Genomic DNA, 25,771 nt, shown 5'->3' with positions numbered 1-25,771 from the left:
GTATTGATTAAAACATGATAAGAGGCCATACTGTTGGAGTCCCCAGAGCTGGGAATGTACCATGGACATGATTAAACACACCGCACTGTAGGTCTCGCATTACCATGAGCAATAAAAACTCACTCTAGCAGAACGACACAGACTAAGGCTGTAGTGCATAATGATTCTCAAGCCCGCTACAGAACACAAAACAAAGCCCAGCGCCAGCCAACCGGTGTCTCTGGACCTACTAATGACAAAACTGCAGAATGAAGTCTAATAAAACGGCATCCAGCTAGCCTGCTTCGGTTTGGGCTGGTATTCCACAGTGTGGCTTTAGTGAGCTTCAGTACCGTTAGCATGCTAATTCTACCAGGATGCTGTGGACACAAACATGTCACAACCTGTGAGAGACTCAAAGATAAAATCCAAAAACACCTCGCAAAACGTAAAATAGGCTTTGAGGTGATATACACAGCATTTTATCCCTCAAACAAATTGTAGCCATTTGTATTGTATAGAACTGAATGCTTCTGTGAGTTTTCCATGACTTCATATTTAGGGAACATGATTCTGTCTGGCATTTAAGGCTCAGCAGCTGGGAAATGTTTTTATTCTGCTTGTTTACTTCCTCAGGCTTCCTAGCCTTCTGAAGGAGTGGGCGCTTTCGTTTGCCCGCGAGGCGAAATCTGACGTCTCGGTGAATGGAGGTGGTGCGAGGCGGCCGGCCCCCAGAGACAAGCTCTCACAGATGTCCGGCGCATGGCTGGTGAGGACCGGCTGGAGAAGCGGAGGCAGACAGGTGTTCACGTGTCCATACGGGTCTGGGTTTGAGCCTGTGCTCATCGTCATCCTCAAGACATCATCACAGATCAGACATCTTAAAATCAAAGCATCAAGAACCACTTGTAATAGTTGATATACTATTGTTACTCTGTTGTTATACTATACTATATTGTTATGCTATAGTTACACTCTATTCTATTGTTACACTATACACTATACAGGTGTCAACATGTTAAGAATCACAATAAAATGAACCTGAACCCCGTTACTCTATCATTGTCATGTTACTCTATTTCACTATACTCTGTTGTCATGTCATTGTTATTCTATTGTTATGCTATACTCTATTGTCATACTATTGACAATACTCTATCACCATGCTATGCTCTATCCTTACACTATATTCTATTGTAACACTATTGTTACTCTATCCTTATGTTGTACTCTATTATCACGCTAGTGTAATTCTATCATTATGCTACACTATTATAAGGCTATTGTTACTCTATCATCACTCTATACTCTGTTATTGTGCTATTGTTAGGCTATACTCTATTGTTATGCTATTGTTACTATATTGTTATGCTGTACCTTATTGTCACGCTGTTGATACTCTATCGTCATGCTGTACTCTGTCGTTACGCTATTGATATGCTATACTCCATTGTTATGCTATTGTTACTCTATTTTTATGCTACAGTGATATGCTACTGTTACTCTCGTCACACTATTGTTACACTATTGTTACTCTGTTCTTACACTGTACTCTATTGCTGTTCTGTTGTTAATCTCGAATTGGAAATACATAAAATGAGCTTTCGGATTGCTATAAGAATTACTGCACAGCAGCTCAGGCCACATTTACACCCCTCCCTCCTTCTCGCTGTCAGTCATTCCCCACAGAAGGTATCAGGCCTCCCCAGCCCAAACGGGCCCTTTAATGGCCATTTCCCGGCGTGCGCCAGAGAGTGAGCTACATGTTTATTTGTTCGCTTGCACACGCCTCTCCCTGCTTCAGTCACCCGACAGCATCGGCCGCAGCAGTGATTCATGGGCCTGACAGATGCCTGCTACACCTGGATCTGTCCTTGATCATCCCCAAAGCCAGGACACACTGTCATTCACCATTGCCCAAATTATGTCTGTATTGACTGCAGGCCCTTCGGTGACAGCGCTGTAATGGCTAATTACCCAGGATGCTTTGGGTGCTTTTAAACCACAGTAGTGTCCCTCTCTCCATCTCTCCGTCTGCACAGCCATGTCGGTGAGGGATATCATTGCCGCTGTTTGAGACGGGCTTTCCGGGATGGGAGCTAGGTGCTCAGACAAAAGAGGAAGAAGACGTCGTCCACTTTCCTACACACCATGCTGGAATTTTAGAGCTACAGACCTCTGAGGAAGCTGATTGATGTCATTTTCAGCAGATGAATTTCACATATATTTTCATCATCGATCCATATAATTTTGGATATTTGGTATTTTTGTAGTACACTTAAATAAAACCAAAACGTAAATGTTTGTCTATCCATCCATAAATCACAGTTTATATTAATACATTTTCTCCATGCTATTTAAAGTCAAAAATCAACTGAAAACTATAACTTAAATGCTATGTAAATTAAGGTATGTGTGTATATAAACTGTATGTATGTGTATTTATAAATATATATCGCATACTGTAATGTGCTTCCTGTTTATTTTATTTCAGTGATTTCAGGCTGGTTTCGGAAAGCTGCTCCATCACCTGGACGTTTTCATGATAAACCACAACAGTTCGGAGGTGAGGTGAGTCACACACCGTTCTTCTGGCACGACGTCTGCCGTCTTTTAGGCAACTGCTTCTGTAGACAGAAAAATATCTGAGAGAGTGGAAGAAAGAGAGAGAGAGTCACACAGGATGGAGGGAGAGAGCAAGAGAACGCAGACAGGAGAGCAGCCAGGAAAAAAGGAGAGGAAAGTGGGGGAACGGAGGGTACAAAATCCCATTCTGACTGTTAGGGAGGATGATGAGATCCCCAGAGTCCTGCACAGCCGGGCGGGAACGCCTTTCCTTGCCGGGAATGCAGTCATTTGCCACGTCTTGCCCCACGCCTGTTCCAGAGTCACCCTGCCCTTAATTACCGCCAGATCCTCAGTGTGCTCCCCTCTCTGCCTGCCACTGCCGCGCTCTGCTTCTCTCCACCGCCACGGCACGGCGAGCGGGACCCCGGCCGATCTGGACGGATCGCCTATCCGTCAACGCGGAGGTGTGGAGATTAATGGTCTTTCTAGTGGCCGGTGGAGTGGAGACAGCAGTGAATCAGGGGGATAATGGTTTAAAGAGCGGTCCTGGGTGCAGCCATCAGCCGCGGCCTTGATGGACGTCTCCGGGGCAGGGGGACGCGACGACCGGCGTCGGCTCACCTGGCTACATCAGGACCCTGACAGCTTCACCGCACCCTGAATAATTAAACAGTGCCACTCAAAGAGCTCCTCTTTGCCCTAATTGATGGGAACCTCAGCGAGACCTCGTCCCCATTTACATTACTGGGAGGTCTTTAATGTTCCATGATGGCCACTGGCGACAGGTAATCGTCACGGCGATGCCAGGACAGCAATCGATTAAATCGTCTTGCCGTTTCCAATCCTAAACAAATACTAAATAATAATAACCTTAAGACAGAAAATGACACTTAGATAGGCTCATTTTTCTCTTTTTTTAAATGAATCATTTCCAGCATTTATGTATGGTTTACTGAAATTTCGATTCACTGCCTTTTAGAGCGTATTTTTAAGGGGAATGGGAGGTATGAAAGCCTGTTATATCTTTTCATTAATCTGCAGATTTTCCGAGACAGAGCCAAGCCTGCATCTGACACCGCGCCATGTTAGCGCCTCAAAGCAGCCATGAGGAGTGTGCCGGCTCGTCTCTGCTGTAAGAGCGCGGGCTACGAATGCATATGAATAATGACCCCCTGTAAATAAGCCGCCCGTCACACCTAAGCCGCTCCCTGCTGCCTTCTGCGCTTCCGCCGGCGTCGCCACTGTCCGACGGCACGTCGGCCGGGCCTACCCAAGATGTCGCGGGGGCAATGCCCCCCCCCACCCGAGGGTTGTGGAGGAGAGCGAGGGAGTACGCGGCTCCGGGTCAGTGACGGGAGCGGCGCTGCCTCATAAATCCCTCCGCGGCGAGCGGAGGCCGAGACCCGACGGAACGCGGCGAAAACGCCCCGGATTGGGGAGGCGTGTCGGAGGAGCTGTGTGATTGATGATGTAATCATGTCCGGGTAATTAAAAGAGGACAGCTCCATACACTGCCCTTCTCCTCCATGCAGAGAGTAATCTGGGTACTGAGAGTAATACTAATCATACAAACCTTCAGTAATATAGGACATGTGATCAAAAAGTTAGGAATTAAGGAACTATTAAATATCAGGAAGTGAACTGAAGTTACGACAGTATAGCAGGAAGAGAACTATACACAGATTAATTCTTTTTCAATTAGCAATTTTGTTTGGGATAAATATAGTATCTGTCTCGGTCACTCTGTGATGGCTTTTGTAGTAGTTTTTAATAATATATTATTATTTGTTGGTCCATGAACCAGAATGACCAACCAGAGTGGCTTGCAGAGAATACTCTGCCTTATTATTAACTGATATTAATGAATGTCTTTTTGGGAACCGATGACTGCTGACATAATTATTCAAAAAATCAGGCCAAAGCACCTGAATTGCACTTAAGCGTTCTAGTTAACACTCCGATCGATCATTTTCTTGGCCAGTTTACTTCGTATTGCAGCTGTGGAAGAAGGAGGCCCAGGGAAGCGTTCAATTAAATAAAGGGAAAAGACAAAGAAAAAATCGCCAGTAAATGTGACTAGCTGTTGCTTACAGGGCTCCTCCTGGCTGTGACAGACGATTTGTCCGGGAGCACATCTGTGGCACCTTAGTGACTCACTACGCACCGAACGCTCTCTTTGTGCACGTGCATGTGTGTGTGTGTTTGTGTGTTTGGGATGGTGTGTTGCAGGGTGTTAAGCTCACTGGGAGATGGAAGCAGGGCCCTGACTGGGAGCTGGCTGTACGGTGGGCCGGGTCCGGCACGAAAAGCCAGGAGGAGCGCACCACGCGCCTAAACATTCCCATATGTTTGTAAAGTGTAGAAAACGAGGCGCCGAAATCCGGCCAGCGCCAGTGTTAAATGAGATGAGAAGTGACAGTTTACATATCCGGCCACAATTAACACATTGATGCCGTTTCGCTGGGCTCCTCGCAGTGATAATGCCGTTGTCAGATCTGTTTAGCACGCGGAATCTCCCAGAGCCCTCAGCTAGACAGCGAGCTTTTGACAGATTGAAGGTTTCGGAGATGGGCTATCGTGACAGATGGAGGCTGGCATCGATGTTAAGCTTTCGCCTATCGCTGGGGACCTGCCCCCCCCCTTTTCTTTCTGGAGGGCGCAGCTCTGCAACCTCCCCCCCCATCCCCCCCCCCCCCCCCCCCCACTCCATCCTTCTGATGGGAGCTGAGGACGGCATTGTTAAGTGGTGCATCTGTGAGACTTAGGCTCTGATGAAAGCAAAAGGCAAAGGGAGCTTCTCTCCAGCAGAAGACAGCCACTGCTGTAAGTGCATTTCAGATATGATGGGGGGCAGCCCCCGGGAATTGGGGGGGGGGGGCGACTTTGAAACATTTTGAACAGGGGAGGACCCAAAAGACATCGAGAGACTGTCATGTCTGCGATTTCATTTTTTTTTTTTATTCAATTGTTCGATGATAATAAACGCTGATTATTTCCCTCATTTACATGTATGGAGAAACAGCTGACACTGACCTATGAAAAAAGGAGAGAGGAGTTGGGGGGGGCGGGGGGGGGGGGGGGCGACAGCTGACACTGGACTGTGACTGTCACCATCGGGGCTGTTTATTCATTTAAACCACATTACGACATACAGTGCATATAATTATTACCTCAGACTGTTAGAAATGTTATTGTATCATAGGGTAATCGTACCTGACCCGCGCTTTAAGTTGCTGTGTAATGGCGCCCAGTTATTTGCATGGAATAACACTACAGTACAATGTGTCGCAGTTTATCGTTAATAAGCTCGACTGTGACGCGTCTCTGAATTAAGTGGAGCCCGTATAGATCACACTGATCTCAGGAAACACGCCTTCCAGGAGATACACATCACACATCTCTGGGCCAGAAACAGCTAATGTTTGCTCCTAGACTGATAATATCGCGAGATGATTGGTTTAATGACAATCGGAGCAGCTTGTAATCACTGAAGGTCAGCGGTCTACAGAAAAATCATTACCTGAAGAGGCCACGACCTTGACACAAGGAGCCAAACACGCTGGGTGCCACTGACAGTCAAGCAAATGTTAAATATTCCGGCCGGAACTAGAACCCAACGAAAATCAAAAATAAATATTGGAGATTTGTACTTGAAATTAATGCTTGCTAATAAACACTGATAACTAATAATAAATAGGTAAATGAATCAAGTAACATGGTGTTTAGATTGCAGATATATAAGTTACAATTTGAATATTAAGGAAATATATTCATCGTAGAGTGCAGCAATGTCGGTTTGGCTCGCTGAGTTATAGTTCGGCCTTTTTTTCTGGCTCTTCCCAGGAACACATTGTTGATTCGGAGCCATCATGTTGAGGCTTGAGGTCACCCTGTCTCAGGCTTGGCTAGTTAGCAGCAGCCCACCTGACGGCCCGGAGGAAATCACAGCGGAGGCGCCCACAGGAGAGGGCCTGACAGGCAGGCCCCACACAGGTGAGGCAGCGAGGGGCCCTGGGGCGCACAGGAGTGGGTTGTGGGGAGGGGGGGAGGGGGAGTCCAGTAGTGGACAAAAAAGAGAGAGGCGAGAGGACAAAACCGGCCCAGCGTCGGCTAGCTGGTGGGCTCAGGGAGCCGCGATTACAAAGCATTTCCAGGAAGCAGAGAGACGGAAACGCTCCTAAAGGACAGCCAATGGCGTGGTCCCCGAGGTCACATTGGCGCCATGCACACCGAGTGTGCGTTTGGGGTGTCGTTAGGGCGTTACGGACGCGTAACCGGGCAGCAGCCGTAATGGTGATAGTAAACTCAATTTATTGTCTGTTAAACGTAGCTCGCAGCACAACATAGCTACACACCTGCTGTGACAAAGCCTAAAACGGCGTGAAAAACGGCAGACATTCCCAGCTCCCCGACGCCTCTCAGTCTCTCCAGAGAGTCTGTTTCATCCCTATGATGGCCAATAATAGCCCATTGTAGTCAAATGAGAAGCATCATGCTCCTTCTTGCCAGCCCGACTGAATGAGGACATGTTATTTACCAAGGGGAGACAGCCCTAATGCCGTATCTTCACTCTGACGCGGGAAAGTGCTGACACCGAGAAGAGCGCTTTCTCCGCATAATCATGGCTGCTTCCCTCAAGGAGATGTTACACTTGCTTATATTTATAGTTGCGTTTAGAACCTTCCGGAGAAGTGACAGGCCCCCGGAGCTGGACCTCTGGAGCTGCTCCACTTCTGCCGCGAGGAAAAAGGCCGCTTTCGTAGGCGGGGGACGGGGCTCGGTGGACGCTGCCATTCACGCTTTCTTCCAGACATGGAGGCTGTCGCCTTAAATCAAAAGCAAAGGCCTAGATGCCATACAAAGAAAGTGCTAATCACTTTGCTAATCGCTAACTCTGTTGCAGTTTAGTCCGATGTTTTTCATTTTCTGGGCTATGGGAAAACTCGATCCCGAGCTTGGTCACAAAAAAAAAAGTTATATGTGATCACTAGGGGCACCCAGCTTCCAGTTATGGGATGATTAAGGATGTGAAAACCTCTCTGTTTCATATTTCCGTCCTCCGCAGGTCAACTACCATGCGCACACCTAAAATATTCTTTGAAATATTTTTTGAAGTTTGTCCCGAACGGAGGCCATGATGATCTGAATGCAATTTGTCAGCATTCAAATATCAGGTAAATTTTTTCGTTATTGATGTTATTGAAGCGGCGGCGTGAGCCGGAGCGGCCGGCTTGAGGGCTCCCCGGCTCCTTTGGAGTCGAGGGGGAAAATGTATCAGCAGAAATTCAAAGAGCTTCAATGCAGCCGGTGCCACCGCAGCCTCAGAATCTTATTACCTCCAGTTCAGGCTCATTAGCCATCCCATGCATATTAATGGACAGGAAATGGGGCCCTTCTCCTGCTTAAGAACACAAGCCCGCAGAAGAGGCCAGCAGCATAAAGGTTATGAGGAATAACTCACTCTGCAAATTGCCGTCATCGGGATCTTGGCAGAGTCCCGCTGTTTTCTCTCCCATCAGCCCCGGTTCTTAAGTTTAAACAAAGTTTCATTGACCTGCCGTGTCGTCCCCCGTATCATTATGGCATATTATGAACCGCGTGCGTTTAACCGGCGTGCTGCTCTGACATCGCTGCGACCGCACTGCCCGGTGTGACGCCCGGGGTCACCCCGGCTCCACGATCGGGGTTTCGCGGTCACATGTTAATCTCATGAGCATCCGGCTCGGCTCAGGGGCCCAGCCTGTTCATCTGAGTGACTCGTCCCTGATGGTTGCTGGCATATTTGGGTCTAAGCGCTCACGTATGTTTGGGGGGGGGGTGACCTCCGGCTGCCTCTCAGCCGCCTCTCAGCTGCAGCAAGTCACATGACCGGGAAAGGACACTGGAAAGCCAATGTGTACCTGTCATTCACCTGTCTGTGCACGCTGCCTGCAACATGTATTCTTTACCATCGTGTTGATGCTACTTCACACGTGTGTCTAAAAAGGCTAATCATAGCAACAGCTGACTCTAATTGTCAATCCCGATATTCAGCCAACATTGGGCATTCAGGCTACTTTATATACGCACATGCATAACAGCAGTACGTTTCAGTCACATATAATCTATAATCTGGTTGTGTACTAACAAAGCAATTGTGCTAAATGTTTTAATGAGCTAAGTGTAATGACAGGTCATGCTAAGCTGCAGATTATAAATTATCAGCTCTTTCTCATGTTTAAATGTGAAATCAGCATCAAATACAAAAGCAGCATATTGCCAGTTTTCAATAAGCAATATAGCTTCTGAATAGGAAGCTTTAGACTGCTTTATGGGTGCAGAGAAGAGCATTAACTGATTAACTGTGTAGCTCACGGAGGAATCTCACCGGGAGGACTGTCCATGCTGGAAATGAATTTAATTTAATCAACAGTCTAGAAATTACATTAAAAAAAATCTATATATAGCATATTCCACATATACAGTGATGTACTGTCCGTCTGTGTTATGTATTTATTTATTTGTGTGTGTATTTATGTAATTATGTACATACATACATACACACCTATATATATATATACATATATGTGCGTGTGTATTTATATACATTGTTGCCATGATAAGCTTTTCTGTTAATTCTTTTCTCATGTTATGGTTCATGGAAACGTTTACCCTAAGAGCAAATACATGCACATGTATGACCTTTCCACTCTCAACTTTGATTTGTCACATATGCTGTTGTACGCTGTAGCCCTGTGCGGTGAAGTCCTTCCCTCCGAGCCCCTGCGTTGTGCTTCACATAACACACACAGAGAAGGCAACGAAATGCAAAGAGAAAAAACTAAAAAGTTTAACAAGATGAGAACAGAAATATGAACAAGATAAAGATGAAATGACCGTAACTTCACTTGGTTCTGATCCCCGACTTCACTTGTTTCTGATCCTCAACTTCACTTGGTTCTGATCCCCGACTTCACTTGGTTCTGATCCTCAACTTCACTTGGTTCTGATCCCCGACTTCACTTGGTTCTGATACTCAACTTCACTTGGTTCTGATCCATGATTTCACTTGGTTCTGATACATGACTTCACTTGGTTCTGATCCTCAACTTCACTTGGTTCTGATCCCCGACTTCACTTGGTTCTGATCCTCAACTTCACTTGGTTCTGATCCATGATTTCACTTGGTTCTGATCCGTGACTTCACTTGGTTCTGATCTTCAACTTCACTTGGTTCTGATCCGTGACTTCACTTGGTTCTGATCCATGACTTCACTTGGTTCTGATGCATCCTTTCCCCTGTAGCGCTTTCTGGCTGAACCTCTCAGTCCGGCGTGAGGTTGGTTTGGGTCCATACCATCACCCGTTCCTGCCAGGGAAGCTGATTTCACCCAGGTGGACCGAAACATTCGCTGTCACAGACCCCCCCCCCCCCCAACCCCCGCAGTCTGGAGTCACTCGCATGCTCATTTACTCGCCATTAATGTAGAACACCATCCCCTCTTTACAAATCTATGCAAACGGACATAGCTGCCGGCCTCGGTGCTGCTCAGCCCGGTGTGAGCATGCAGGGGCCCCAACAACACCATGCTCCTGTTAGCGTATGACGCACTAAGCTGTTTGATGGTAACAACATCTGAAAGTGTGCAACTTAAGCTACTCTACCGTCAAGACCATTGTCATGCATAATGACCTCAGAGATAAGAGAGGGCAACTTCCTCGGAATATCCTAAGTTTATCACGACGAAAGGAAGCACAGAGAGATAAATAAATGCACAGCCACTGGTCACTTTCTGAAATGCGGCGACATCATGGCCGCGGGCCTACGGTAGACGCAGCTGACTAACACATCGGCCCTCTTAACAAGAACACCGTTAGCGCTTTAATGAGAGTTTACATGCGAACGACCCGGTCTGGATCACAGTGCTGCTCCCATAAATAAGGCAGCTAATAAGCTACTTAAGCTATTGTGCTTATAGGCAAGTCGACGGAATTTGCCGTATAATCCTTGGAGAGACGAGCTATGATACATAATAAATAAGCAAATCATGCAATGCGACGCATTTTAGCAATTGCAGGACTGTCACATTTCATTAGATCCTTGTCCTAAAATATGACACGTAGGTTCATAAAATAATACTGCTACCTCAACATCAGAACCCCTCAAGAGCCCCCCTGTTAGCTACTGTGTTCCAGGTTGCATCACTTATATTCCCCTTGATGCTTGGTTATAATTTGCCAACAGTAGATTGTTAGTATGGGGGTTCCACTTCTAGGAATAAACACACCCCTCTAATTCACTCAGCTCAGTGCCCTCTCTATTTGGGCCAGCCTTGCACTGAACCACCACCCCGCCCCCCCCCACTGCCATAGCTTTGGAACGGACTGCCGCCGCCCATTTGAGGTATGATAATCAGCTGATTAGCCAGCGAAGTCGTTTTCCCAGCGGCTCCTTTGTGTGCAGAATCCCCCCCCCCCCTGCACTCCATTGACACGTGGACATCATCAAGCTGACGAAATGCAGTTGTAACGACCGAACGGGCCAGAGCATCTGCAGTGCGGCCCTGGGCGAGAGGACCCTTCCCTCCCGACATGCTAATGTCGAACGCTGCTCCCGCGCTGACGCTCCCCGCGGATCACGCATGGAGATGAGGCCGGCCGCCGCGGAAATGCATATTCAAACCGGCACCTTCGGCTCCGAGAGGAGCAGGGGCCGGCCGGGGGGAGGGGGGCAGGGGGCGGGGGATCTCAGCCGCAGACTGGCCAATGCTAATTTTGCGACAGATTATATTGCATCAAGCGCGGTAATGATCTGACAGTTCATTTGCGAGGAGGGCTCAGGATCCGGGGTTTAATGCTTGGGTGGACGCAGGTGCACAGTCCCGCTCCTCCGAGCTGTCAGAAGCGGGCTGAGGGCTGCTGTCAAATTATCCCAGTTAAAAGGCTGAGGCGCCGGCATACGTGAAAGACATTTAAGAAATTAATGCATTCGTATTCAACACATATTGTAACAGTGGTTCATTAGGAGCGTACTAGTCATATTAAAACTGACATCTGACCTTTCACATTTCTCATAGACACTCTGAAACACCCTTATTACATACATGTTTGTGTCAAAGACTGAGTAAATGTGATAACTAGCAATCATTTAACCAAAGGACACTTTTTTCATAATTTGGAGATTCTCCTTAAATGTGATTTCCTTCCCTAATATGATGAGCTAGATGATTTGGCTCAAACGGGCTTGATAACATTACAGCCACTGAAGTAAATGAAAATTACAAGAAGTGGTTGTGCCTTCATAGACTGGGTTGAGCTGGGTGTATCCCAGCCTACCCTGTGCTGCCTGGGATGAGCTGGGTGTAGCCCAGCCTACCCTGTGCTGCCTGGGATGGGCTAACCGCCCGTCTGATCCGCTTAGCCTGGCCTGATGAATCAGAGACGGTAGTTCTACCCCCCAGCCCCAAAAGACAGCTAAACACAAATACTCCCCGCACCCCACACCCCCCCCCCCCCCCCCCCCCCCCCCCCCCGCCTCAAAATGGAAGTCTGACGCTAATCCTGCCAAAATCCTGGAAGCAAATCTGAACACAGCACAGCCTGGGTGCCGACACGCCCCCCCAACCTGACTCGGCTCGTCTCGACAGCGGCCCCCGGAGTTCACCGCTCCGGGAGGAGAGGTGAGGATACATACAAGAGCAGGTTTACGCCAACTCAGCCAAAGGCCTGCCGCCCGCAGACCTGCCCCGCGGCACCCAGAGCGCAGGGCACAGAGGGGGCAGCTGGCAGGCCCCCTGCTTCAAAGGCCTGTTCTGGGTGAAAGGGTGAAGGTTCACCGGTCATTCAGGGCACCCCCCCCACACACACACACGCGTGTGCACTCGCACACTCCTGCCCTCAGGACACGTTGGCCCCAAGCCCGTGGGCTCTGAGGTTCAACCACCTCCCACCAGGTGTTGGGGGCCGCATCTGCACCCAGACCGACCAGGAGGACACCCGGCACTGGGGGTCGACGCTTGGGCGTGGGGGCGAGACAGAGCCAGGCGGGACCAGCTGCCACATTCCTGTTCCTGGCAGGCCGGAGACGGGCCCTGCGCTGGTACGCCAGATGCGCCCTCTGCTGTCCCGACACTCACCTGCACCGCCTCACTCATTCCTGTTTTATTAAAATTAACTATTATTACCAATTTGCTACATAGTTCGGCTTCCCCTGGACAGAAACGTCCCCAAAGCCAGGTGTGTACTTCCCTTAAAGGACAAAAAAACAGCACATCTTCTGATTTCCCACAATGCATCAGTGAAAGTCTTCAGTGTTAGCAGTACAGCAGGTTCCGGCTGTTACCCAAGATGATGCTGATCTCTTCTGCGTTTCTGTCCTGAGATGCCAATGCTCACAGACACCTGGCTAATCCCCTTGATGGAGGGCTCTCCCGTCCCCCTCACCTCACCTACAAGCATGAAGGTGGTAGATAGCGAGAGATTTAATCTCGTCAAGTGATGGCAGGCTAGACGGGCAGGGAATAGCAGCCGGAGGCCGGCTAGCTTCATACACCCAGACTGATGCCTCCCACTGCCCATGATGGAACAAAAGCTTGTTGTCTCTTTCAATTACAGATGTCAAAAGGCTTATTTTAAGGGCTGGGGTCACTTCCGTTTTAATCTACCAAGATAAAAGGGCTGAGCTTCATTAGCATGTGATCCAACCCCCTATCCCACCCCCCCCCCCGGATCGCCTGCAAGGAGCCTCTCAGCTTTACAGCCTATTACCCACTCCCAAGGCCATTAAGGTCTAACATTAATGATGTGTAATTAGCATATGATGACAAATAATAACAACGTACTCCATTCAGTGTAATGGGGGCAATAACACGGAATCCTACTGTTTCAAAGCTACATAATGTTCATAATATTTATGTGTGACCATATTCTCTGCTGCTTAAGGGGGGAGCGGACTGAAGGAACCCAACTGAATGGGGGGGGGGAAGGGAGGGGCACAATTAAAGTTAGAGTTGCAATTCGGTCAGAATAAATGGGTCCCGACACTACAGTGATGTTTGAAAGCGCATAAAAGAAACATTAATCCTTGATATTTCAAACCGCAAACGAAAATTAAAAATTAAAAATTATGGAAAAAAAATGTTTACAAGTTATGTTGTCAGTTCAGTATTATTGCAGTTTGTGTGCCGCAGTTTTCTGGGATTAGCTAATTTATTAATTCGTACTGTTTTTCCATTAAGCTGGTTGGCTGAAACAATGCGAACATTTACCCCGTCAAAGCAAGAGCCTTAAGAAAGCTTCCTTTGTACCCAGTACACATTTCTCATGCTTTTTAATTGGGATGCACATAGTAATTATCATGCATTATGTCAGTAGTCTTATGACAGCAACAATTAGATCGGTTTCATCGCTGTTTAATACCTTGGGCAGCAAAGATCAGGGAGGGTTTTCAAGTAAACTAATGATGTCCCTTAGATAAAGAGATGCAATATACATGGGTAGAAAATATCAATAGACAACATTGTGCTTTGACATTTAGCCATTATTCTATTAATGGACCGTAAGAACAATCTCTTTAATCCACACCCTCCTTGAGTATTAGTTACAGTAACAGAACATACAGTACAAATCCACTGAAATGAAAAATATTGAAATGATCGGTTTGATGTGGCACGCCTAACATTTGCATTTTGCTAGGGAAGTGTCACATATGAAATAGAATCGATGACAGATTCACCTTTTATATTTACTGTAAAGCGGGGAGGATTCTAACACGTATCTGAACAATTTAAAAATCTCTTTGTAGGGAAAAACATTCAGCCGTTTTCAAAGGAGCCCTGGGAGGTCAGTTATAAGTCTGTTTACAGCACACAGATCTCAAATTGACTTGCTAATGTTAACTTTTATTCGGTTGCCATGGGTTACCATGTCGTGTGATTTGACACCAAGCACAGACAGTGCTGATTAGTAGCATCCAGTCTTGTCCATCTCTGTGCATCACTGAACCATCTGGTCATTTATTCACTAATAAGCCCCTAATGGCCCAAATATTCGGTGGCCTGTCAATGTGACATGGCAGAAAATGCCTACATCTTTCAACTCGCTCTGACATGTTGCTTGTTTCACATCAAAACTCGTCATTTACAGGAGAGGAGCTCGGAGGGGTAAAGGCTTGACCTAATCTGCAGTGTTAACACTGAGAACAGGGGCTTTGTTATCTGCTAGACTGACTGAGAGCATGTAAATGCATTTACTTCTTATCTCTTTAACTCACCCTCTCCACCGGAGAGACGGGAATGAGAATGCTGCCAATATCGTTTTGATTATACACACATCGATTCTACTTTCTGACTAATAAAATTATGCATGTTCAAATCAGGGGATGTACCCTGGAGGGAAAAAAAGAAAAGAAGAGGAAAAAGGCAAAAACGTTAAACAGCCTCGGCGCTTGTGTTCAAGTCTGCCATGTCATTAGCCACCCAAGCATTGACTTCTTGACATAAATATTTCCACATGGATAAAGCCAGCTGGAATTCTAATTGGTGACATGCAACTATAAGTTTAACCTTTGCCGAGACACTAGTGGCAACCAATTAACTAGCCATTGAATAAAAAATATCCTAAATTATCTGTCTCATTACGGCTGTGGTTGGACTGCATGTGCAAGGAGCACGGATGACGCGCCGCGGAAGGCAAAACACAGCCTGGGCAATTTACAAAGCGTGCTAATAAATTAAGTGAAATAATCGGGGACCACAACAAAAGGGAAGACACGTACGACCAGCATTGTTCAGCCATGAGATAATTGGTGGGGTGGCACTGGTCCCTAGTGTCGGTGCCTCGCCTGAGAGTGGGCTACAGATGCTAGAAGTCTACCTTTGGCTCAGCTTCGGAAAGACACTGATGACTTTAAGTGTCCTGATGGTTAGGGAGATAGTGTGACTCCTAGCTGTTATCCCTGGCAATCCAGTCCTTCTCCAAGTCCCCTTGATGAGTGGGGGCAACATTCCTTACTTCATCAACACTGTCCGAAGCTTCAAGACCAATTTCTGTTCATTGACAGCTTTGCAACTGTCCTTCCTGGCGCCGCTATTCCGTGTTCTAGAACTCAAAAAATGCTTTACGACGTCAATAATTTCATCATGAAGAACAGAAACATGGTAGCATATTAATTGTGGTCTAGTGCAAGTTGGTACATGTCATTGCATCCAAATGTAGCTGGAGGAACGCAGCTGTCCACACAGGATTTGTACTGTTTTAATTGAGAGTCCCCTAAGTCCAGCTGGCTCTTTGAGAGCACAATAGCCTCAATGGGAGCCAGCTGAGTGTCATTAACGTAGAGGGTTTTGCAGGGACCAGAAATCGTTACATGTTGTAATTATCGAAATCCCAGTCCATTGCCCCCAGTCGTCTCCAGCAAGCTCAGACCCTTTGAAGAAGGTTGTTTACATTATTTATATAAATTAATGGCAATGAATGTGTTGATGAATGTGTCAGTGAATTTCAACAACGTCGTCGAGAGATAGCTTCACTGACGGACACCTCAGTTGCTGGTGAGGCTAGTTAGCGGTCTGTCTAGTATCAACAGAAGTGGATTCTCAGTAGCTGCCTTGAGTTTATATTTCATTGGCCATCGCTCAGACTGGCTTGTTCCCTGAGTCTCCGAAATCTAGGACTAAAGTAAGATGGAGTACAGGGTGGCCTTTCTGGGAAAGGGAGAGAGAGAGATACTGCCTTGGGCTGTTCTGCTAGGTATGGAAGGAAGGGCATCCTCTGCCCAGCTAATTGGAGCGATATTGGGCAGAGTTGACTGCCGCGATTTCGGTAAGGAGCTGCGTCTTTATTCAGACACCAGGGGCGAACCTGCCCCTCTGGGCATTTGTAAGCCAGTGTTCCACCATAGAAATCTGTCAAATTCATTACCTTTGAAAAATGACCACAAAAAATACTCTTCATAGTCATCGCCGAGGGCTCTTCTGTAAGTTTTTAAAATAACAAAAAATGCACAAGCTAATGAACATAGTGACACATATGGGAATAAATCAATCCGGCACTTAGCTGGAGAAAAGTTCCCTCTCTGCTTCGATGGGTTCTGAAATGCTAAGCCGTCGCTTCACATCCAAGGGATATTACTTGCACCATTAAATTTTTGCATTAACAAAATATGCGTGATTTACTTTATTTGAAAATATCTGACTATTAGTGAAGGGAGAAAGTGTGCCGATATTACCCAGAACATGTGGGACTCCCGTTGATATAGAATGCAACAATTTGGAGATTCATGAGAGTTTTGTAAGGGTTTGTTATGTATATTTCATGTGTGAAAAATAATCAGGTATGCTGAAGGCTAAACAGCTACGGACAGAATACACCCTCTTATAATTAAACGCCAAATCTTCATGCAAACACTGATCCCACTCCGTTATTACAGAAAGTCGGAAGCTCATTTGCATAATCCCCCACTTTCTTATTGGCCGCCGAAGGTTCCAGGGAGAGCGGCTTATTGGCCGCTCAGTGGACGACGTGGTGTGTTGGGCACCTATACTAATGAACAGCACCATAGCAAAACGAGCTGCCAACACGAACAATTAAACCCAACTGCAACCAATTATTTGTTTTATTTTCCACTGTGGAGAAGAAAACACGATGGCGTACATCACCTTCCAGTCTATTTTAATGGTGTGTACAGATTGAGATGATATTCTAAGCGTTGTGTTCCAAGTGGGTTGGTGACAGGCGCAAATGAACGTTAAGCTACCTCCTTATGTGCGTAAGTGTGGTCAGGATAAGAATGCTGAAGGGCAATTATTTTCCATTTTCCTCCCTGGCCCTGCCTCTTTGCCCCATCCCCCCCCCACCCCACGCATGGGCGTTTGTTGGACCGCTGAGCCCAGAATGAGAAGTGGATGCGGCAAACATTGCTCGCCGGTTCTTGACTGGCGTCTGGGACCTGGAGACTGTGTCTGTTGTGAGCGTCCTGTGAATGTGTAATATTCGGACGTAAACTTCTTCTGTCAGCTTTGGCAATCATGCGGCTTCATTGTCCAGTAGCATCATTACAATATGGTTATCATCTGAGCTCAGATCTGACACCTTCCCCAGGATCCCTCCAATCACCCCCCATAGCCGGCTTCAGTGCCAGGCAGGCAGGGTGAATCTTTGCTTTGTGCTTGTCTGCCTTAATAGACTGGATGTCACTTCTGCCTGTGGAATGTGCCGGGTCTTCAGCTGTCAGTCAGAGCCGGCGGTGTCAGGTCGGAGCGTGGCTGGAGCCGTCTGGATTAGAGGGTAGTTACCATAGCTGTCAGATTACTGACAGTCTGACACCCCCACTCTCAACTTCCTCTTATTGTTTCTTTGTTTCTCAAACATTCTCCAGATGGAAGCATTACACACTCAGCAAAGTGGGGGCCAAAGCAGGGAGGCGAGAGTTTATAGTCCCTCACTGCTTTAGACTGGCGATGAAGGGAATAAAAAAAGGAGCGGGGGGGGGGGTGGGGAAGACAGGATGAAGAAGACAGGGGTCCACCTCAACCAAGCTCTCCTCATTATATCAGGTATACATGTCAAACTGGGTTATTCAGCTGGTCATTAGTCTGTCCGCGGCAAACAAACCCCTTCGCTTTCAGAGAAGACCGGCCTCACCGCCCCCCCCCCCCCCCCCCAAGCATCACATGTAGATTTCATCTGCGCTTCTCTGTCCACGCTAAAAATAGTGCACGTTGACCGTGGCATTCTCCCCCCCCCCTCCCCCCCACCCCGCCACGATTGCCAATTTAATGCCACTGAATCTCCTTTATGTGTTTAAAGGCGCACCGGGCGGGTGAGGAGCACATTTAGCGGATAAACGGCCTCCGTCGGCCACAAATGCGGTAATTAAAAGATAAATTTTCAGCAACGGCGACCCTTTAACTGAAAGGGAGCATCCAACAGGAGGCCGCCTCTGTCTCCTCGCCGGACGAGCCCCTACCTAGCCGATGGATTCTACCTTAAAATCCGCTGGCAGGTAGATCGCTCCCGGCCCTGACCCGAATCCCCCCCGAACAAGCCTCCACATCAGCGACGCCATCATGTACGTGTGAACATAATGAGAGCCTCTGCCTCAGCAAAGCACAAGCGCTAAACACTTATAGTTAGCTGGGGGAGCACAGGTTAATATTACTTCATGTTGCCCTCCCCACTGTCCCCCTTCTTCTCTGTCGCTGGCCTTAATGGAAGTTCCAAGCCCCGCCACTAACGACGGCGGGCGGGAGTGTGCGAGCGCCCCACGTCGGCACGCCGCTCCTACAGCCCACGCTTTGCATAGACTAAAGCGTCTAATGAAACCCCCTTGTAAAATTCATAAAACAAAAATGCGATGGGTTAAGTCTAGAGGGATCCGAAGTAAGCCGCTTATTAGCAGAGAGTAAGAAACACACGCGGACCGCGCAGCGCACACACAGATCCAATTACAGATCCTGAACAAGAAGCACAAAGAATCAGCTTGGGGAATAAGTCTTCGCTTCCTGCTCTTTCCAATTGGCCTAGGTGTGAGGAGAGAGGAGGAGGAGGAGAAGTATCAGAGAGGAATACTGGCGAACGGTAATTAAAGTGGGCTGTTTAGTAGCTAGAAGCCACAGTTGGAGCCAACCAAGTACAAACCAATGTAAATCTTGCCGGCACCACAGATATTAAATTGGCCGGGTTTAGGAGGAATCCCAAAAGGAGACGGCAGAGAAGCTGCACCGAATGAAGCCACGAGCTCAAGAGATATGTAAAGAATCTCTGTCTGGAATTTGAAAGGCTACAAATTAGATCAGACATTAGCTTCTCCTTCCACAGAGCCAACGGAATGTGAATACAGCAGAATAAATAACTGTAAGAGGGCTCTTCCCCCCTTATAAGATGACATTAATCCCGTCATGTGCGATGACAGCTACGAGTGGCCCCGTTCCCTCCCCAAGAAACCACAGGAGAAGCTCAGAAATTCGCCACCACCCCAGCGCGTTAAAAAGACTGTTTGTAATAATGGAGATTTCTACTCTCACGGCCTCCCCCGCAAACATTTACCCACGAGCTTCTCCAGCAGGCGTCGCACATTAAAAGCGATAAAGATGGTTTAGGTTCTTTAACTGAGCCGGTCATCATCTCCGCTGCCGCCGGTCCCGTGCCGGGCGCGGAAGCGCCGGCCTTTCCGAGAGAAGTGATCAGTGGCTGCTGAATCGCTGCCTGGGCAATGGTTGGCGCACCAGATCCCGATGCATGCTCAATAATGATCCCGGCTGGACAGGCTGCTGTTAACACAGTGAGCACCAGGGGGCGCAGTGACTAACGGCCATTTAAAGTAAACCACAGTCAGCCAAACTTATCAATACAAAGAAACTCATTTGAATTCTGCTCATTCTCTGGTTATCCTATTGAGTTTTACTATGCTTTATCCCACTATATATACATATATGTTGATGTACAATACATAAATGTATTATTACTTTTGAAAATTTACTGTATTTGTGTGTGCCTTGCGATTTGTTCGTACCTCGTCCTGCTGTGCACCTGTACCATGCACAGTACATGCAGATGCAGAATATGCATGGATGGATGGGTTTATGTTTAGATGCTACCATTTCAGCTTTTGATTTAAAGACAGAAAAGCATCTCTTGTGAATATTTAACCTGAAGACCACAGACCGCAGAAAGTCCCGTTTACCCAGAAGCAATTATGTAACAAAGGCTGATTTTCGCAAAAGGTATGGCTACACCTACCCTCTTATCCGGCTCGGCCAGAGTGCTTTAAAGGACAGACTCAGATGGGTAAACTGCGCCCCCCACCCCAATCTCCGTGCTCATGGTACGGCTACGTGTGCACGGCGGGGCCGCGGCCACCAGGGGGCGGCCTCACAGAGTGGCCCTTCAGCCGCTTCCCCTTATTAGATGTCAGGGGCGGCTTAAATAAATAACCGGGGGCCCCTGTAAGTCTGTCGGCCGTCGCCGTTTCAGAAACAGCTTAAAAGACCCAATTTAGGAGGCTGGTCATGGGGAGAGTGAAGCAGGCAGGACACTTAATATTCCATCACTCTGCAGTTTCTTTTCTCCTCCACCATCCTCAGCCTGTGCTCTGATTTCTCGCTGCCCACTCTATTTCGCCGGCTGCCAGCGAACTGATCTGGAATACATTTCTATTCACGCTGCTTTTCTCATACAGTGGAGACAAAGTGTGGGTCAGACCCCCCCTTGACACCTTGGCTCTGTCTCCACAGATCCACTTCAGTGCAATTTGACTAACATCTTAACCTACTTAGTGCAATTAGTGCTTCATTAGAGGGGCTAACTGGCTATTGCTTCACTCTACAATGATTTGCAAGGGCGTACATAAAGTACATAATCAATGGTTTCCAATTACTACCCTAGTGCAACCACTAACTCAGATAAACTGGGTAGTAATAACAGGCCATTACAGACTCGACGGTAGCAGAAGGATCTAATTGCGAAGCTCTTCTTCTCAGCTTCAGGATTTTTCACACTAATGAAGTGTCATACAGAAAAAAAAAGCTGTATTGATTTTTTTTTACCACAAAGCTTCCACCACAAATATGTAATTATCCTTTTTATATCTGGCAGGGGGATTAAAATAATCTATAGCATCTCTTCGTTGTGCTTCTCTGACAGCGCCGTGTGGGACTTTTACCCTTTTCAAAATATGTAGCTTTTCTGATGAATGAACTTTCGGTGAAACATCAGCGCGTCCGATGACGTCCGAGCTTAAGAGCGGCATCAGAGGGTATATAGTTGCCTTAAGGGTGAGCCAGAAGAGGGGTGGGTAGGGGTGCAGCATTCCTGAGACCGGTGTGGGGGGCGACATAGGCTACTCACACACTCAGCCCCCTCTCAGCCTACAGAGGAAGCCTGGACCCCAGGTAGAAAATCACGCTCCCGTCGGGCAGAATAACTGACACCACACTCTGCTACGTCAGTCCCCCCGGAGAGTTTTAGAGCAAAAATGTTAATCGTCAGACGGAGTTAACAGCACAAGAGATTTAAAACCTGAATAATTAATATCCCAGAAACTGCTATGCAGTAGCAGTGACAACAATTATACACCTGCTGAGTGTTATTCAGTTAAGAAGATACTCTCCGAACTTACAACGTGTAGCAAGCGAACTGCGACTGACAGCCTGATTAAGGTAGCGTACCAGGATCCGGTGTAACCTCCGATCAGTGCCAGTGGCTAGCTGGGGCTGTGCCATCAATATGCCAAAGCTGCCTCTCCGTCTTTCGTAAGGGGGATACGAGGAGGGGATAGGGAGCTAATTGTTAGCGAACATTTTTTATAACGGCAAAAAAAAAACCTTTAAAAGCTTAGAGTCATTCCAGGCGCCCTATCCACACCGAGGAGAGGGCCCATGAACCGTGAACGCATGGCTGCCTGGCGCGTTTCCTGCTTTAACAGGCCCCAAACCTACCCCCCTCACGCACCCCCCACCGGCACAACTTTTGGGCCTGACACCCCCTCCCCACCACCACCCCCCCCGAGCCGCCGAGTCGGAGATGGACGAGCGAGCTTAAATCTGGCCCACGCTGAGCTGCCCTTCAAGATAATAAAAAGCCATTACCTTGACCGCTGACACGAGGCCCAGTGTGAGGGTCAGAGTGATATTTATTGATGAAACCCTGAGCTCCCAATCTGCTGCACTCAGTGCGCATCATACAGCTGTCAGCGCCGACAGGGATCACAGCGGATGACGGGCCCGCGACACGCACATCTATAATTTATGAACCGGCTCCGGAAAGGAAGGAGGGGAAGAAAAAAAAAATACAAGCGCGGGACAACAGCGCAGCCCGGACGGCGGACGGATAATCTTCCGCTGGAGCTGAGGAGGTGTCGCGGGGGCCGGGGTGGGGGGGGGGGGGGGGTCAGAGGGGTGTAGGCGACGGGGCGGATGCGGGGTGCACGGGAAGCACAATGGCACCTCTTAAATATTCACAAGAGTCTGGGCGGGAGTCGTCTCCCAGCGGGCCGGCGTCTGAATAATGTAGGAGGCCGGCGTTTACAGCGGGGATGTAAGCGGACGCGCGGCTGCCTCGCACGGCATATCACACTTCAGTCAAGCTGTTTAAATGGGACCGGAGGCCCAGGCACAAAAATGTAAATAGTCGGCCTTTGTTGCTGTACACAGGGCCTTAGCTCTTGCCCGAGGCTGTACAGGCTTCGGCGTTTGTGTCGAGTCTGTCAGCGGCTCTTCTGGCCCGCGTCTCGGATTTGAGTTTTACCGGCGTCCGCCGGCTCGCGCGCCACTAACAGCTTCTCAGGCGTAAGCGGGGCCCTGTTTTGCTGTCTAATCGTGCGTCTTTCTAAGGATTACATAATCCGACTCGTCAGGAAAGAGCAAAAAAAACGCAGTTTGAGCGAAGGATCCAAAGCATGGCTAACGCCTAGGGGGATGCCTTTGCCGAACCTCCCCGAAATACTTCAAAACACGCGTCCTCGACTCCTATGAATCCGTTTGCAATGGAGGACTAGCACCACTTCCCACACAGGGTGAACGGAGGCCTCTGATCAATATATAACCACATAATCGTATACCAGCTGCATTCAGAATGAACCCTTCATCTTCCAGGCGTTGGTAAACAGCACAAACTCCTGCTTGACATTCCGGAATTGACATTTGGAATTTCTGCGGAATTCTAGAACTCTCCGCTCGCCAGTTTATGGCCTCGCTCGCCTTTAAAAACGTGGGAATCATCAGCCATGAATAAATTATTCCGGTCTTTTCCATAGTCATTACAAGTTTATTTTGATCTTGCATCATAATTCACGGCTTGGCATGTAATATATTTCCCCAAAATGCATTGTAATTCCTTACTGCAGTGCAAAGTTACGATTCATTTATACTGGACTGACAGCATAATGCAGAGATGTCAAAATCCATTAAAACTGTTCAATGTCTGGGGTTTATTTTTAGATCCAATTGAAATTTAACTGATGGTGAAAAATACACAGTCAAGTGTGTTTACTTCACCTTTAGGAAGAATGTGATATAGTCCCAATTAATTTGTTATTCCTGTCACTATCCGCATTGTCTGCCTCAAAACTGTCATGACTCTGTGCTTTGTTTTCAGAAGAGGAGCATTTAATTCGGCCGTAACCCTTTCAAAACTAAAATCGTTTAGAGGTGTGTGTTACACTTCGAAATGCTGCAGATAATTCCATGCAGATGAAATTGCTTATGGCCGAGACGGATGACAAACATGTTTCCTCCCACGACACTTTGACAGCTGATTATAAACTTGAGAAAAAAAGGACACGAAATGATCAGCTGAGTGTCCTGCAATTACCTTTTAACCCTTAATGGGACTAAAGTGAATTAATTGTGCCGTTATGAAGGGCATCGTCTCATGCCTCAGGGTTTTACCTATTGTTTATTATATGTCCTAAGTAAATTCAGAATATAAGTACAATACTTTAGAAACTCATGATGTAACATTCAAAACTACTAGTCTTAAAACAGTTTCTTGAAATCAAAGAAATGGTGAAGTAAACTGCATTGCATTCTGTTGTATTCAGTTTTTTTTTAATAAATACAAATAAAAAAACAATGTGGCAGAAATACATATCTAGAGAGGAGTAGAAGCAGCTGAAGATACATATAATCAAAAAAGCACAGTCTTGCTTTTGGATGCAAACACAAGGACGCGAATGACTGTGTTGCGGTATCGCGTCAACAGCGTTGCCTTTGAATGGCAAAAAAATAATCCTGCTAGTCCTCCAGATTTTGATTTACCATCAGCCGTGACATGTGAGGTGGATTCAATAATTAATTAGAGCAAGAACAGAACATATTTGAAAGGCTACACTTCATCTACTGCAAAAAAAAACAAAAAAAAAAATGCATAGCTGAGTCTCTGTGGAAAAATGTTTGAATAGTATATGTTACTGCAATCTCTGCTTAGGAAGGGTTCCAGCCGTGGTTTGTGTGTTTAGCCACATGTACTAGCTCTGAGAATTTCATCATGTGTTTTTTAACAATCTGTTAATTACACTCATCATTGAGTTATTTAGGCATAAATCACAGGAAAGTTCCCCTTCAATCCAATATTTCAGGAAATATTATTCAGATCGCAGGAATAATTAAAAACTTAGCCAACATGCTAAGTATACACAAATGTAAATTAATCTAGCAGTTTGATAAAACATTAAATTATAGGAGGGTATATGAGGGTGAGGGAGATTGCAAAAGTGGGTGAATCGAGTTATTTTCACACAGATCAGTTATATGACAGAGCAAGACAGAGCAAAAATGTGAAACTAATTCTCACAATAATGAGCCAAAATCTTATACCCTACACTTCTCAAGTCAGTAGGAGAGACTGTGGAATAAAAAAAAGAATCCCCTTAAACTACAAGGTTTTTTTGGTGTGCAGTTATGGTCCATCGTTATTAAATGTCTCATGTTGGACAGGAGAGGGGCTTTATCAAAACCAGCTATTCATCAGCGGCTCCGCGAGACAGCTCACATCTGACCTCTGCTGCAATAATGCCACATCAAGTAGGCCAACTACCCAGTTTAGCGGCAGTGCAGGGAGCGCGGAGCGGCTCGAAGATTAAGTGTGCTGTTTCAGGTTCCTCCTCCCTGGGGCTCTGCCGGCTGATGTCGTATCGATTGTAAAAGTTTACCAGTAAGTATCACAAACAACAATAGCCAGGTCAACGATCGGTGATGCAGTATTCGCGATTCCCCCGGTGAGGCTGGGGGGGAGTGGCGGGTTGGAGGGGGTGGGGCGGCACATTTGGGGCCAAAGCCAACTCTGAGAGGCGAGAGGGGAAAGAGCGGCCCCGACCGCTGACATTTAAGAGGCACGTCAGGGCTGCGATGAGCAGGCGTGAGATAATTACAAGCCTTTGCATTATAAAAGGCTGGATCGACAATCTGTCTGGCTGGCCCACCGGAAAGCTCCGGGCCTTGTTAGGCACTCTTAAGTACTCATTTTCCCTCTTAATAGCCAGGTAAATTTACACAGCAAACGCGCCACGAAGCTCGAATCACACCCCAGGAATGCTCTGGGGTGCCGCCGCCCAGCTCCTGAAATAAACCTGCATCTTAAAATAAAAAAGAAAAATTGTATGGCAAAAAAATAATAAAATAAATATCCCCCATTTTCAGCCCGCTGCCCGGAGTATCTGACAAACCTGGACGCAGGGAAATGCCCGGCTCCCGGTCTCCGGTTACCAGGGGAGCGCTCAGGCCCGCCAGCGTGGCTCTGCGGAGCTAAT

General features: G+C 47.2%; 1 long non-coding RNA gene across 1 annotated transcript; it reads right to left on the bottom strand.

Annotated features, from left to right (window-relative positions):
* Positions 1-323: 323 nt before the first annotated feature.
* LOC111838642 (uncharacterized) lies at positions 324-25,771 on the bottom strand. Its single transcript, XR_002836915.2, has 3 exons — positions 25,688-25,771; positions 1,957-2,624; positions 324-859 (listed from the first exon to the last, which is right to left on the bottom strand). It is a non-coding gene; the product is annotated as an uncharacterized lncRNA (long non-coding RNA).

Source organism: Paramormyrops kingsleyae, chromosome 16 (genome assembly GCF_048594095.1).
Source record: "Paramormyrops kingsleyae isolate MSU_618 chromosome 16, PKINGS_0.4, whole genome shotgun sequence".
Classification (NCBI taxonomy): domain Eukaryota; kingdom Metazoa; phylum Chordata; class Actinopteri; order Osteoglossiformes; family Mormyridae; genus Paramormyrops; species Paramormyrops kingsleyae.
The sequence above is the reverse complement of the archived record's forward strand: the minus strand, read 5'-3'. Positions and strand labels throughout refer to the sequence as shown.